Consider the following 15,533-nt stretch of genomic DNA (forward strand, 5'->3'; position numbering starts at 1 on the left):
CTGTCCTGTTCGGGCAACTCAGCGCCGAAATAGGTCTAGAAGTCAGAAGAGAGTGGCGAAGGGGGATGGTTAAAAAAAGAAAGGTGGGTCGGTCGGCCCATATACCCATGCCTTGCATTATACCTATAGGACAATATATTAGTAAAGCTAAATCTGTATCTTTTTAGCCGGTATAACCGCCTTTCGGCGTAACACACCAGCTTTGCAGGCACGCGGCGTGGCGGCAGCTGACTACATTACACCGAACGACATGTTACACATAACCCTTAAATGTTAGAAATTTCACCAATGATGTTAACAGCTCATCGCATAGTACAAATTCTTAAGGGAGGTACAGTAGGAAAGACTCATAGTGCGTTTTTTGTTATATACTGTACCAGTAAGTAGATGCCATACGTTGTACCTTGTGCAATTATTGCGCAATAAAGTTTAACGACATATTCCACCCTGCATATTCATGGATCTCAACGGGCGGATTACTAAGTTAATCGTTTAGGCAATTCGAACTTTTGTCTTTGCATTCGTCATGAAATCGCCAGAGATGCGGCCGGCCCCCCCACCCCCAAAACTACTTTGGTTGCTGCAAGGAGGTTAACAAGGTCTCCTTGGTTGCCGAGAATTAGAAATACGTAGAAATTGACTCTGATTGTAAAGCTGTAATTTATGACGGGCTCTTGAACTGTTCTGGTAAATTGTTTGCCCCATTTGGTCAGTTCACAATTCATCATGAACCAAATGAATCTATTACAGACGAAGAGATGATACACACCGCAAATACCGGGAGAGCCGACTTGTGTGTGTGAGGGGGAGGATCCATTGTCAGTTCCAGTATATAGCAGTATCCACCTTAAACAAATCCACGCGAAGGCCACCGTGTCAACTGTGACCCTCACTCAGGTGTAGGGACTGACACGGTCATTATACTCGGAAAATCTGTATCTGTATATCTGTACATCCGTGCATGACTATGTATCTGTACATGAATCTGTATCCGATTGCAAATAAAGATCACGAGTGATTGCCATATAGCAGTAATACATGTAACCAATGGGAAACAGGACAAAAAGAAGGTGTAATACTGTTATAATCTTAGGAATCAAAAATTAAAACCATGAAAACTCACTCTCAGATGCCAAACCATTATGTTTACTGTCTTTCAAACGCATTTTCAACATATTCTGTACGGCCTTTCTGCAACCACAGTCGAAGGATACTTGAACCATCTTCAATCTATATATATAGCTAGTGCGCAAAATAGTGGCCATCAAATTGCTTTGCCAATTTCCGCTCGACTACATCCGCCGTATTCTTTATCTGTTTGCCTGAATTGCTCAACAACCTCACGTTGTTCAATACTCATGTCGCAGGTGTGGTGGACAAATAGAACAGAGCGGTGATTGGAGGTAAAGACTAGGTTTACACACATCGTAGATTTGAGAAGTCTTCAAAGAAACGTGTTCTCCAACAAGTTAGAATTTAGTGTTTAGTAGTTAGAGTAGTCACATTACTACTAGTATATTGTTATCCATTGTCCAGCCTTTACTTTCATGTTAAAATGTACATGTACTTGCAATTTGCCTACGGGCAGGAACTTGCAATAAGCTTCCTATTTCGTCTAAAAACGACGCCGTACGGCACGATTTTCACGGGGGAAAAAACAGCATCGCAGGCAGGTGCTAGTCTCCACCAGACTTCTTTTGCAGGCCGAATAAATCGTAGAAATCGGCCTAAAAAGAGTATTAATTGGCCACAGAAGCTCCATTTTCTTGGCGGGGAAATGGAGCTTCTCTGGCCGGGTACCTTCTCTGGCCAATTAATACCCCTTTTAGGCCGATTTCTACGATTTATTCAGCCTGCAAAAGAAGCCTGGTGGAGACTAGGCAGGTGCGTCGCACGATACTGAAACGCTGCCAACGGCATGTAGTTGTAGACAATACATGGTCTGACTCTGTTGATCGTTTCTTCAGGTACATGAGGGCATTGAACATTCAGGTTTGAGGGCAATGAACCTTGCCTTTCTAGTTCTGGGCAGTTCTGGGCAGCTGTTTTGAGTTCTTTGACCCTAGAAGAAGGGCGTTCCTCTCAAACCTACGACGTGTGGCACTATTTTCGCGGGGATAAAAGCATCGTAGGTCCATCGGCAAAATTTACTCTCTAGCGGGCATGTTATCTCTCTATTTGACCAATTTCTACTCTTTCCAGTCGCCTCCGAAGCCTGCTAGAGGCTAGGTCCATCGTGCGATACATTGGAACTCTGCCAACAGCATGTAGCGGTAGACAATACATGTACATGCACGTCTGACTCTTTCGATCGTTTCCTCAAGGTATATATATATATGAGGGCATTGAACATTCAGGTGTGAGGGCAATGAACCTTGCCTTTCAGGATAGCTATTATGAGCCCTTTTGACCCTAGAAAAGCGCCCTAATTTTTCCCACGCGGCTCGCGATAGGCATTAAGGCGCCGAGCTTTGGTCTTAAATCACCTGTTTCAACTGCGTGGTTGGCCGTGGGCAGGGTACCTGACGACAGTTGGGTGTGACATGAGGAAAACAAAAATAGATTCATGAATAAAAAGATATAATTGGTTTGTCGTGCCGTGCCGTGTTACACCTGAGGACGCTGTTATGTATAAATATTTCGGCAGACTTGAAATGTAGCCACGTGTGTAAACTTTAACCCGGAACAACAAGAAATACTTTGATTGACTTGTAGCTTTTTTTTCTTACGCTGGTGGTGCGTATATAGGTTACATAGATATGTAAATATGAATCTTTGTCTAAATTTTATTTTTACGACCTCTGACCTCTCGGTACTACTTGCATGTTGTGTGTGGTTATGTAGTGTGTAGTTAAGCCTTACCATGTTGTGATGAAAGTAGTTTGTAGTCAACGACTCCAGGAAGAATAGTATGTATGGCAAATGATGTCTGTACAAACTAATGGAGATCGGTCTAATAAACAATAAACAAACAATAAACATAACCTGGGTCGTATACTAGTATATGGTACTTACATTATCCGACATTTATCTACTAGTATTTTGTTTTATGTATTATGATTTTTTTTAATCTCAAGCAAACACAACCACCAAACCACAATCATTAGATAGCTTTAAACAATGTCTAGAGTTAGAAGTTCAAGGGTTAGGTGTAACAAGTCGATCGGTGTAATATAGCCAGCTGCCGCCGCGCCGCGTGCCTGCGAAGCTGGTGTGTTTCGCCAAAGGGCGGTTATACCGGCTATACAGATACAGAAGCTGGTGTGTTACACCGAAAGGCGGTTATACCGGCTATACAGATACAGAAGCTGGCCGTGTGTTACGCCAAAGGGCGGTTATACCGGCTATACAGATACAGAAGCTGGTGTGTTACGCCAAAGGGCGGTTATACCGGCTATACAGATACAGAAGCTGGTGTGTTACGCCGAAAGGCGGTTATACCGGCTATACAGGTACAGAATCTAAAGCCATTGAGGTTTGTTGTCTCTTTTAAAAGTCATGAACCCGGAGAAACAAACTTGTAACAATGCCGCTGAAATGGCGATGACCGGTGAAAGACCGGCTTTGCCTTGTTTTGATCGCAGCTGGTGCGGGCCGGCATGGTTAAACTATTCCGGGAGCACTGACCTGGACTTGTCGTTCAGAAATGGCGAGGAATTTTCATTTGCCAAGTTCGGAAATGTCATATCATAACCAGCATAAGTCATGTTCAATATACCGTCGTTCAATGCCCCGTTCATTGCTCTCTAGCTAAACCATAAAGAGATAGTCAAGTCAAGGTTTATTGCACAAAGATTGTCACGGGTACAATGTCTGGCAAATTATAAAGTTACTAGTTAGTATGAGTCTATCATAATGCTACATATATGGTCAACGGTTACTGTGTCTGAGTGTTATAAAGAACTATATACTGGCTAGAAAATATTTCAACTCTACATGTACGTTCTGCATTACGCTAAACTACACTTATGAAGGGTACAGTGAACAGTCCGTATGTGGGACATGTCATCAGATAAAATATAGAAGTTATCATAGCGAGTTGTATATATTGACATACCTAACGTTCGGTCGCATAAGTCGCGCAATCGTTGTGTGCGATCGCATACTGGGGCATTACAGGGATAGCCGTGCATGTGTGTAGAAACGTCTAGCTGTCTTCTGACGGAAAAGCTTGCCTTAGATGCTTGCCGCCGGTTTGTTCTGTCACAATGCCCTGCATGCTTGAAAGATTCTACGCATCAAAATCGTAGCCTCTACCAGGCTCCGCGGATCGCTGGAGAAATAGTAGAAATTGGCCGAAATAAAGGGACAGTATTCCAGAGAAATGGATCCGTGATTCGCGAATTGGATCTTCTATGGCCCGGGATCTTCTCTGGTATACTATCCCTTTATTTCGGCAAATTTCTACTATTTTTCCAGCGATCCGCGGAGCCTGGTAGAGGCTATCAAAACGTACAACGACCTGGGACGAATGTGACCTCTCGGTTACTGAGGTCCTCTCTATAAGGAGCACATTTCGTAAGTCAACGTAAGGCCGGAAGGGTTACGTACGTATTCTAACTTTGTGTCGTGTGGTGGCCTACTTCGGATGGACTGTATCAAAGTTATGATCAAGGGTCAGAAGCAGGGAGCTTCTCAGGGCCCTTACAAGGGAAAGGGAATGGCGGAATGTCAGATGAATTTGTCACAAGGTACGCTGAAGTATGGACTTGGCCACGTCACTGGCCTGGTCATGTGGACTCAAGGGTATAGGGTACAGCACGCAAGTCTGTTTTTAATTTGGGTATAAATAAAAAAAGGAGGAAAACTAGAGAAGAGAAACAAGAGTTTTAACTATTTTCTTGGGTATAGGATACAGCACACAAGCCTGTTTTTAAATGGGGTATAGATAAAAACTAGACAAGAGAAACAAGAATTTTAACTATTTTCTTTTTCTTTTTCAACTTTTTCAACGGCACAGAGACATAGACAGAATACAGGAGACAGAAAAGGGATGTGTCAATCTACCCACGACATGAATTTAGGACCTGTTGACGTGTTCTTGTTTTGTGATATTTATGCCGGTCAATGCCGGTGTCCTCTGCTCTTTTTGTCGTGGCATGATATACTTAAAATGCCGCCATCTTTTTAGGATGTATCAGAAACGTGTGACTGCATGCCGAGTCAAAGACCGAAAGGACATCCACATTGTTCTACTGCAGGATGGCGGCGCGACGTATATCAATAATTGATAAAGGCAATTTTGTGGCGTTTTCTAACCGGAAGGCAAGCATTCCAACTATCGAAGGTTATGCAATAAGCATACTAAAAATATGTGAAGGCTATGGACTACTGCACTTGCGCATAACACTAGAAGACCCTAGCCTCCGTAGCAGGCTTATATAGAACTGGGGTTTTGGTGGTCTTCGGCTGTTTTCTGATTAGCCCAGTTCTAAAAACGAGGGTAATTCAACCAGGCCGGCTATGTTGTCTATATGCAATCAGAAAATAGCACATAAAAGATCCCAAAGACCCTGAAGACCCCCAGTTTTTGGCATGCTATGGAAGCTAAGAAGACCCCAGGAAAGAAGAAAAGAGGTACATTTAAACCCACGTTTTCCGTACATCTAATGCCTTTTCCTCTAATTTTCGCCACTCTCGGAAATTACCGAAAATGGATAAGGTTGGCACCCCCGTGTTAGGTGTTAAAAATAGGAACTCGCAGTGCTCTAATAGCGCATGGTGGGAAATATCCAAGCTTCCAACTACATGTCGGATAAATTCTCAGACTAGTTACTCTGAGAGAGGTCCAAATATAGCTCTAGTAGCTCCATTGAGCCAAGCAGCCGGCGGGTGCCTCTAAATATAGAGCTGCGCTTGGCGGGCAAAACGGCTAGGCAACGTCTGGGCTCACGGTGGCTGGGACGTGCCATGGGACCAGCCGAATATGCAGGGGTTAAACCAGGTCAAAGCCAAGGGCGGACACCGCCACAGAACAGCGGTCATGTTCGAGTCATTGGCACCGCGTCAAGAAGCGTCGGCTTAAGCGGTTGGGTGGTTGTTTGTGCGACCTTTCCCGCGTTCAAAAAAATCACATGTTGGTCATAGGGTTATGTTATGTGCTGTTTATGGCTTGAAATAGAAGAAAATGAAGGTTAAAATCATAAGGTCAAAGTACGTACACAGTAAAGATGGCCCCATCTTACATTAGACGTTGAAATTTGCTAAAATGGATACCACCACTATGTATATGAATATTATATCATATGTGACGTTACGCATTATGATCCATATAGGTCTATGCTATATAAGCCTATTCATGTAGGTCTATACTATATAAGCATAACCTTTCACTCAAAATTGCAGGCTTCCAAACTGATTTGACAAATTGTAACTTGTGCGGTGCTTCAAACAGACCGGTGTTTTGATGTTTCCATCTGTCCAATTTTGCACCACCATAAGAGAACAGATTTCTGCTCTCCTGTCACACGGGTCGTTCGCATATTTGATGGATGCGTTGTGACAAATAATGTTATACAACCGTTTGCTTCCTGCTTATCAGAGCGCTCAAGATTTTTTTGGGTTCATTTATTCGAGCCTTGTACATATGAGGGTCTGCATGGGGGTTCAACATCATTTAATCAGTGATTGATCGACGAAAAGCCCCTTCGTGAAAGAACAAGGTCAGGTGATATATTAGAGGGGATCATAAAATGAGGTTTGGATTTAGTAGGATGGTTTTATGTCGTTACACTGTGACAGGTCACACGGGCGTGACGGTGTCGTCGTAGCTTCGTTACATGTTACATGTCAACAACAAAATGATAGCGTACATATAACGTTACTGTCAAGGAAACGGTTGGTATTTCTAGAAAATTGTTTTTTTTTTTCTGTTGCAAGGGTTTATTGTAAATGACCGCAGATGACCCCCGAATAGAATTCGAACGCGCGTTCGGTTCGAATTACCCAGATCGAACACGATCGAACACTGTTCGGGTTCTAGAAGAACACGATCGAACACTGTTCGGGTTCTAGAAGTACACGATCGAATCTTGTTCGAGTTCTAGAAAAGGTGGGAACTTTGCAGCCCAGACTCTCCTCAAATACAGGACTTCTGCTGGCTTTACGAACTTCATTGGAAGCACGTGGGTTGTACGATGAATAAAATCGAAAGAGGAAAGAGAAGTAACTTTACTTCGCTCCTAGTGATTAGAGTTTGGGCGAGAAACTTTGTATTCCAAAGAGCACAAACTTCCGTGGAAGCACGTGGGTTGAGCACGTGAGTTGCTACGCGCGTTTGTAAGATTTGAAATGGCAGGAAGTCATAGAGTCGACTCAAGTCTTGGCCTTTCTAGAAAGGATTTCCGTTCTCTCAGGTGTATTTGAACAACTGCACTTTGTAACGCCTTTTAAGGAGCCCGTCTCCCAGCCGCCGCCGTGGTTATGTCACAACGCCGCGTCATCAGAGGCACGTGAGACGTAACGTTACGTGACGTCAGCAGCCCGGCGCCGTTACGTATATACCCGATCTCTGAAGGGCTTTTTGGTGATCCCAAAGTTGGCCTGCGGAGGCGGCAAGTTAAGGAGTTGGACTAACGCCCGGTAGCGGCGATGACGAAGTTCGTGAATCACCCCGTGCGTTGTTAACCATGTACTTCATTCCCTTTAAAGGCATTCAATGCGATTTCAGAGCAGCAAAACTGGACATGTTCCGAACAAGGCAATGTTTATGATATTGACACATACCTGCTTCACATTAGCACATTTCAATCAGTATATTTTTGCTTTACGTGGGTCAGTATGGGATAGTGTGGTTTCACCTCAGTATGTAGATACTTTACTATGATATTGACTTTGAAAAATCGGGTTTCCAAGCCCTAAAAGAGGGTCTGCATGGGGGGGGGGGGGTATAGTGATTACGAATTACGCAAAATTTTCGCTGCTGATTACGAATTACTTTTAAGTCTCAGAGCTGATTATGACTTTACGCTTTGCGGCTAATGTACTATTACGAATTACGTTGATTTTGGGGAGGCTGCCTACGAATTACGAAGACTAAAAAGGCCTGATTACGTCTTCCGAAAAAAAGGCATGCAGGCCCCCTTAAAAACTACATTGGATGTCTTTAACTGACCGTCACAGCGCGGATGCGATACGCGCCATTTCCATAAGCGGCGGGGAGACGCGAAAGCCATTTTTACTGCCCCGGGAAGCTTGCCTGACACGTTCGACATTTCTCCTTACAGATTGTCGACTTTCCGTTTACGCCGTGTTGACATTTGGGGCGGGGGGCCGCGTGTCGTCAGTCGCCCTGGGAAAAATGCGACGCGCCGCTCTCTGGAAATGGCGAGGCCTGACCTTTGGGAACCATGGGAGAACGCACGTACACGTGTAGACATCCGTGAGAAAAACTTTTACAAAACGTACTGTCCAAGCAGAGGTTGTGAGGGAATGATCGTTACCTTTTTATATATGGCCGTTTTTTCGCTACCCCCGTCGGTGGTCGGCGACCTTCTCTGGCTAATGGATACTGCCTGGCCAATTTGATACTGTCTTTTTGCCACCGAAAGGGACATAGACATCCGTGAGAAACTTTCACAAAACGTACGCCGTCCACATGCAGAAATTCCAACTCTCCAAGCAGAGGTTGATGGGGAAGATCGTTACCTTTTTATATATGGCCCTTTTTTACCCTCTCTGGTCAATGGATACTGCCTGGCCAATTTGATACTGTATTTTTGCCACCCTAGGATCTGCTTGGAGATTAGAAATTCCAAGAATAATTGTAAAAACACATTCACATCTCACACTACATAGACTTCGGTATCAATGGTAGATTAGTCTTATAGTCCGCTAAAGATTAGGCTTCCAGGTAGAATATGACATTACGAGTACGTAATACAAAATAAATTCTAAATAAAGCAACTGGATATATTTATCCATTACTTGATTTGCGTTACGTAAGTGACTCTAGTTCTGGTTTATGATAAAAAAAGAGTGGCATATAGATTTTTTTTCTAAATTCGTGGCTGATGTATATATGGTATGCTTTAGCCACCAACTTTACTTTGGAAAATTGCGTTGATAGCTCCAGATGTCACTGACCTATTTTTACGCTGCGCGGCTTTATCATATCATTGCCATTCTTAGCTGGACCGGCTGAATCCAGCCACCTTGTATAACATAACGTCCTTCACTTGGTCCAATTTTAGACGAGTAAAGACGACCCACTGAGACTCGTGGGACGGCTACTGGCTCTTTGATATCTATTATTGGATAGCCACCAGGTCTCGCCACTTATAGAAACCTGTCTAATCAGAAGGCTAATTCGTTATTAAAGTCTCGTTAGATTCCCGTGATGAGAGATAATTGACTGCTGGCGTTATTTGTTTGAACATCTCTGATATCGTGTGAAACAACTGGACATCACAGAACTCCCACTCCCACCCACGTTTTTCTTCGAATTCTATCAAAAGCATCCAATGCAGTTTTTAGGGCTTGGAAACTCAATTTTTCAAAGTCAATATTCTACATATACTGGGTTAAAACACACTATCCCAATGTATATCGACATTCGTGGAGCGAAAATTCCCAAAATTCTGACGGAAAATGGTTACTGGAAGGGCCCTTGGCTGATTTTTAGGTACCACCCAGAAAATAAAGGACTCATCTTGGGGATTTTTCTGCAGTTTTGAATGCCCAAAGTATGAAATGTTGATTTAAATGTGCTTATGTGAAGCAGTATGTGTCATAAAGATTGTCTTATTCAGAATATTTCCAGTTTTGCTGCCCTGAAATCGCATTGGATGCCTTTAAAGTGAACTTCAATGATAGCACCTACTTCTTGAAGGCAATAATTTGGAATGCTTTAACCCTATTCACACCATCAACTACATGTTGCATCTAATAACAATACATAGGCGCAGGAGAGATTTTTGCTACAAAATTGCCACTCGAAAAGTAACGTTACCTACAAAGTGCATTTGTGCTTATGCACATTGGTTACCACGTGTTTCTGAAAATAGCGTTAGAACCCCTCTTGTATATAGTTAGGCTATTCCTAGAAATAACGTAAAAGAATTTGCAAGGTGCTTTATTAAATATATCACATTTTATTAAATATATCACATTTGAATGCAGATTTAGACCCGGACACCGTTCTCTCCCACGTCACACAATTATGATAGCAAATTTTCGTGAATAGCTTTGTTTCGTATCCTGTTAACAACTTAACCAACCAACCAACCAACCAACCATAAAACAAACAACCAACCAAACAAACAGCAAAAGCTAGTGAACGATATCCTGCACACCCCTCGAAGTAGAACATGGTATGTCCCAATACATCTGATTGTCTATGCCTGTCGGCTCCAGACTGTTGATCATACCGTTACCATGGTGACGACTGTTGTCCCACGTTACCATGACTACGGAGGTAACCAGCTGTCAAGAATCCAGGACACTTACACATCAACCAGCCAAATCAGATTTTGCGGAAAACAGATAAACAATTTTTACAGGCAATTCTGCGCTCCTTGGGTTGACTAGACTGTCTGACGCGATGTTTTAGCTCTTTCTGTCGCGATGGCAAAATGAAACTAGAAAGGTAACATTTGCAAAGCAAATGCATAATGTTAACTTTCGCATATTGTCTGCTCCATGAATTCTTACTCAAACACATTTATACAGGACTCTAATTCCCTCCTGCTATAAAATTGCAACATAATGTAACCTTCAGTAAACATAAATCCATGGCGACTGTGAATTCTGGTCAAATAGTCGTAAGTACCCCTGGTAAAATCAGGAGCTGTTTTGCAAACGATTCTTGAATAGGTGGTTGTCCATACCATACTAACCGTTCATTATGGTCACAGTAACAAGCTAGTATGACGTGCGTGGGTCTTGGCAGGCTCAGAAAGGCTGTCCGGTGTTTTGGACCACAGACCAAAACATTCCAGCATGGCTGTTGGGTCACTATGGTTACGTTATGAATTCAACGAAGAGCATTTGGGTCAAGGATGTTGCATTTGCTATAGGACACAGAACCAAAACAAGACATCAAAGATTTCAAACTTCCTGGATGTAGGTATAGTTTGTGTTAATGGATTTCGTCATAGAGTGAATTATCAATGTATGATGAAACTCTACTATCATACCATGGTTTATGTTTCATCATGTCATGTTATGTTTCATCAATACTTCCGCACCAGAAGTAACAAAACCTCATAACATGTAAGGTAGACTGTAGTGTTTGGCTGTTGGGCTTCTCTGACAGACAGTCTTTCCGTGTTGGAGTGTGAAGACCTGTCAGAGAAACCTAGCTGCTAAAAAAAACGTTTCGGTCTCGCACCCTAGCATCTGCTTGAAGTTTAGCACCCTACTGAATTCCAATTTGCATCCAAGTCCCCTGGAGATCCGAATCTCCAAGCAGGTCCTAGGGTGGCAAAAGTTAGATGTCTAGAGTTAGATGTTCAAGGGTTAGGTGTAACAAGTCGATCGGTGCAATGTAGCCAGCTGCCGCCGCACCGCGTGCCTGCGAAGCTGGTGTGTTATGCCGAAGGGCGGATATACCGGCTATACAGATACAGATACAGAAAAGACAGTATCAAATTGGCCAGGCAGTATCCACTATCATATCCAGAAAGGGTCCAATGGATACTACCTGGCCAATTTGATACTGTCTTTTGCCACCCTAGGATCTGCTTGGAGACTATGGAGATCCCTGGAGTCGCACGAATCTCTACTGCCTGCCTGTACGGTAGAAATTTGCGGCGTAGTGAGGACCTCTTGTGAGATAAGAAGAAACTTCAGACAATTGATATCGGTGAATGGTACACGTACAATATTGTCACCCGTCAAAATCGACAAATTTGAGTTCCTAAAACTAACATGTAATAGTGTAAAAACCACTACACTAAAAGGTCGCACGACCATTTAGCATGGTCAGTTAGCACTGTTACAATAGTAGACAACAAATCGGAGTTACGAATCATGGAGCACACATTACTTCGTGTGCGCACGTTGATACTTACAGAAGAGAGCTGTTACCATGCACTTGACAGTAAGTTGGCTACACAGACATCACATTATATCCTCCTATGTTTGCCCACCCAAGACTGGAGTCGGTCAAGGCAGTGGTTCATCCACAGGAGCAACATGAAGATGCCCCCTCCCCCGCACACACACACTCACACACACACACACACACACACACACACACACACACACACACACACACACACACACACACGCACACTCACACACACACACACACGCACACTCACACACGCGCACGCACACACTCTCTCTTTCTCACACACACAAATGCGCGCGCGCGCGCACACACACACACACACCACACACCACACACGTGTACATACACACACACACAACACACACACACACACACACACACACACACACACACATGAGAGGATACGGTTCAAAAGCGCCCCCTATAAGCCTATTCGCAATTACTAGTGCACCCTAGCGACGCAAAAATTCTAGAATAACAAACTCGGGGCAGCCATTGTTCCAAGCTCTAGCGTAAGTGTAAGTTTTCAGCTCACACACGGCGTTACCGGCGTTGGCCCGCCTTGGGCTGAGTTCCAACGATGTTCTGGACCTAGCGGGCCTAAAATATCGTGGTATCTTTGTCTTCAAACGGATTTACGGTACGTTTTTTGACGGTTTCCAAGCTATCGCTAGCGCCTAATTAGTTATGCATGCCCCCCTCCCCCATCCTGCACGCCTTCCGTCTTCGAGTTTCCTGCTCGATTTTCCGCTCCAATCTCGATAAAATGAGTTTTGGAGTACCTCTTTTCTTTTTATAGAGGTTATATGTGTAAAATAATGGTGTGATTTTTTAGCTGTATATGTTTTAGACGGTAAAACTTGTAGATAAACCGCATGAGCTTCACGTGTGAGCTTTGTCTGCACAAGGCACGCCACGCCTTTGTCTCGTGTCACCCCAAGCACATAGAGCTTTCTTACCGCAATCCTCACGACGAAGTACCTTTTAAAATAACAATTTATGAATAGCACTTGCAGTGAGGACACCAATTAGTAAGTTTATGTTTTAGTAGTGTTATACATGGTGGTGGGGTAGCGTTTTGTGCATGAAAAATTATGCCAGTGCAGTCAAGACACACCTAAATCCATATAGTGTAAACCTTTGGTTCAATTTTTTCTATCTTCTTCTTTTTACAGTGTTACTTTCCTGAGCTCACCATGCTGATATGTGCAGTAGTGAATTGCAGCAATTCAACATACCACCTAGAGAAATGGAAGTCAGAGACATGCCAAAAACATGGCACCAAAAATGGACTTGGCTGCTGTGACTGTCCCCCACCTTTCAAACTTTTCCCATTTCCCACCGAGAAAAAAAGACCCGATGACAGGAGAAGATGGAACAAACTCATGAACAAGCTTGTGAACAAAACCAAGAAAAACTGGGAAAACAAGCCACATGACCGAGTGTGCTCGCGCCATTTTCCAGATGGCCAACCAACAAAAGCTCATCCAGACCCTGTCCTACATCTCGGGTACACATTGTCTTCATCTGACCAGAAGGTAACGCCAAAGCGACCACCTCCATTGAAACGTGTTGCGGTTCCTGAACCCCAGAAGAAGAAGCCACGTATTGAAGAAGATGTTGTTGTCATGACTCCAGTAGAAAAGACAGAGCATGACCACAGGTACACCTACAAGTGGACTGTCAAGAAGAATGTGATTGTCAGGGTTGTGTAAGTAAACCAATAAGAATCAACACATTGGAAAATAGGGTGCAAGAACTAGAGCAGGAAGTCATCTCGCTTAAAACAGAACAGGAAAAGTCGGGGGGGAAATCATTCAGGAAAAAGCAGATGTTTACTGCTGACACTCTGAAAACTGACAATGATGTCAATCATTGTACAGGCTTAAGGTCAAAACAGGCATTTAATGACATGTTTCAGTACATAGAGCCACATGCCAAAAAGATGACCTACTGGAAAAGTTCAGATTCCAAAAATGGTACCCCAAAGTCAAAAAAGGCATCTTCTAAAAACAAAGGAACCCCCAAAAAGCGTGGCTCAAATCGAAGGCTAAATCTGCGAGATGAGTTCCTCCTCACACTGATGCGATTGCGCCTTGGCCTGACCATCAACTTTCTGGCTATTATATTTGGAGTTGTCCCTAGTACTTGCTCACAGGTTGTGAATACCTGGGTTCGCTTCCTCTCTGTAACGCTACAGCCACTGATTGTATGGCCAAGTAGAGCTGCAATCACAAAGACTTTGCCTCCACAGTTCAAGAAGAAATGCCCTAGAATAAGGTGCATTATTGACTGTACAGAAATTTTTATTGAGAGGCCCAGGTCTTTGGAGTTGCAAGCATCTACTTGGTCTGACTACAAGAAACACAATACGTTAAAGGTGTTGGTAGGAATCACCCCAAATGGACACATCTCATTTCTCTCAAAGGCCTATGGTGGAAGGGACTCTGATGTGTTCATCACACGGGACAGTGGGTTCTTTCACTCTGTAGAGCATAATGATGTGATCATGGCTGACAGGGGCTTTCCCATCCAGGAGGATCTTATTAAGCTAGGGGCTACCTTGGAAATTCCACCTGCAGCACAGGGGAAGCGTCAAATGACCAGAGAGAAAGTAAAAAAACAAAAACTGTTGCCAACCTGAGGATTCATGTAGAGCGTGCCATCAATCGGCTAAAGGACTTTAAGATTCTGGAGGGCACATTCCCCATAACACTTGTGCCAGCTGCAGATGACATTATCAGAGTTTGCGCTGCATTGACTAATCTGCAGCCAGACTTGATCAAGTGAAGAATTTTTGGCACAGTTACTAGTATACGGTTTACCTGTTTACAAGTGCTGGAGATTTTGTTAGGATTCTTTGTACAGATAGAAGGAAAGTAATAGAAGTACTGTACACTCTTCTTTCAAGTTCTTAAGTGTATTTAGAACAAAATAGATATGAATGATGCATGATGTAATATACCATGTGCCCAGCACATGAACACTGCATATAAGAATGTGAACATAACAATAAAGTTTACGTGACAACTTTTCATACACCGACCAGTATTCTAACTTTGATAAACACTGCTGTACTGGTAACAAATTTTAACATGGTTCTTTTGTAATGGAATCAATGTGATCTTACTTTCTCATATTCCTTCAGAAAGTAGTTTATCTAACATACATCTTCTATCTTAGTAGTATATTGAAAATATATGTGTAAGACTACTTGAAAATATATCTAGTACTAGGTTTTCATGAACACTGCATATAAGAGTGTGAATACTAAAAAGTTTACGTGACAACTTTCCATATACCCGTATTCATTTCGCAAACGTTCTGTACATTAAAACTGATGTGATGTACTGGTAACAAATTTAACATGGTTCTTTTGTAATGGAATGATTGTGATCTTACTTTCACATACTCCTTCAGGAAGTAGTTATATATCTAATGTACTGTATATCTTCTATCCTATATTCAAAACACATGTTTAAGACTAAATGTGACTATGTCTACTGCTACGTTTGCTGAA

The 15,533-nt window shown here is 43.0% G+C and overlaps 1 pseudogene; it reads left to right on the forward strand.

The window, feature by feature from the left end:
- Nucleotides 1-12,373: 12,373 nt before the first annotated feature.
- LOC109469601 lies at nucleotides 12,374-15,527 on the forward strand (annotated as a pseudogene).
- The last annotated feature ends 6 nt before the right edge of the window (nucleotides 15,528-15,533 follow it).

The sequence above is a fragment of the Branchiostoma belcheri genome, unplaced genomic scaffold, assembly GCF_001625305.1.
Source record: "Branchiostoma belcheri isolate BF01 breed outbred unplaced genomic scaffold, Haploidv18h27 scaffold10, whole genome shotgun sequence".
NCBI classification, from domain to species: Eukaryota; Metazoa; Chordata; class Leptocardii; order Amphioxiformes; family Branchiostomatidae; genus Branchiostoma; species Branchiostoma belcheri.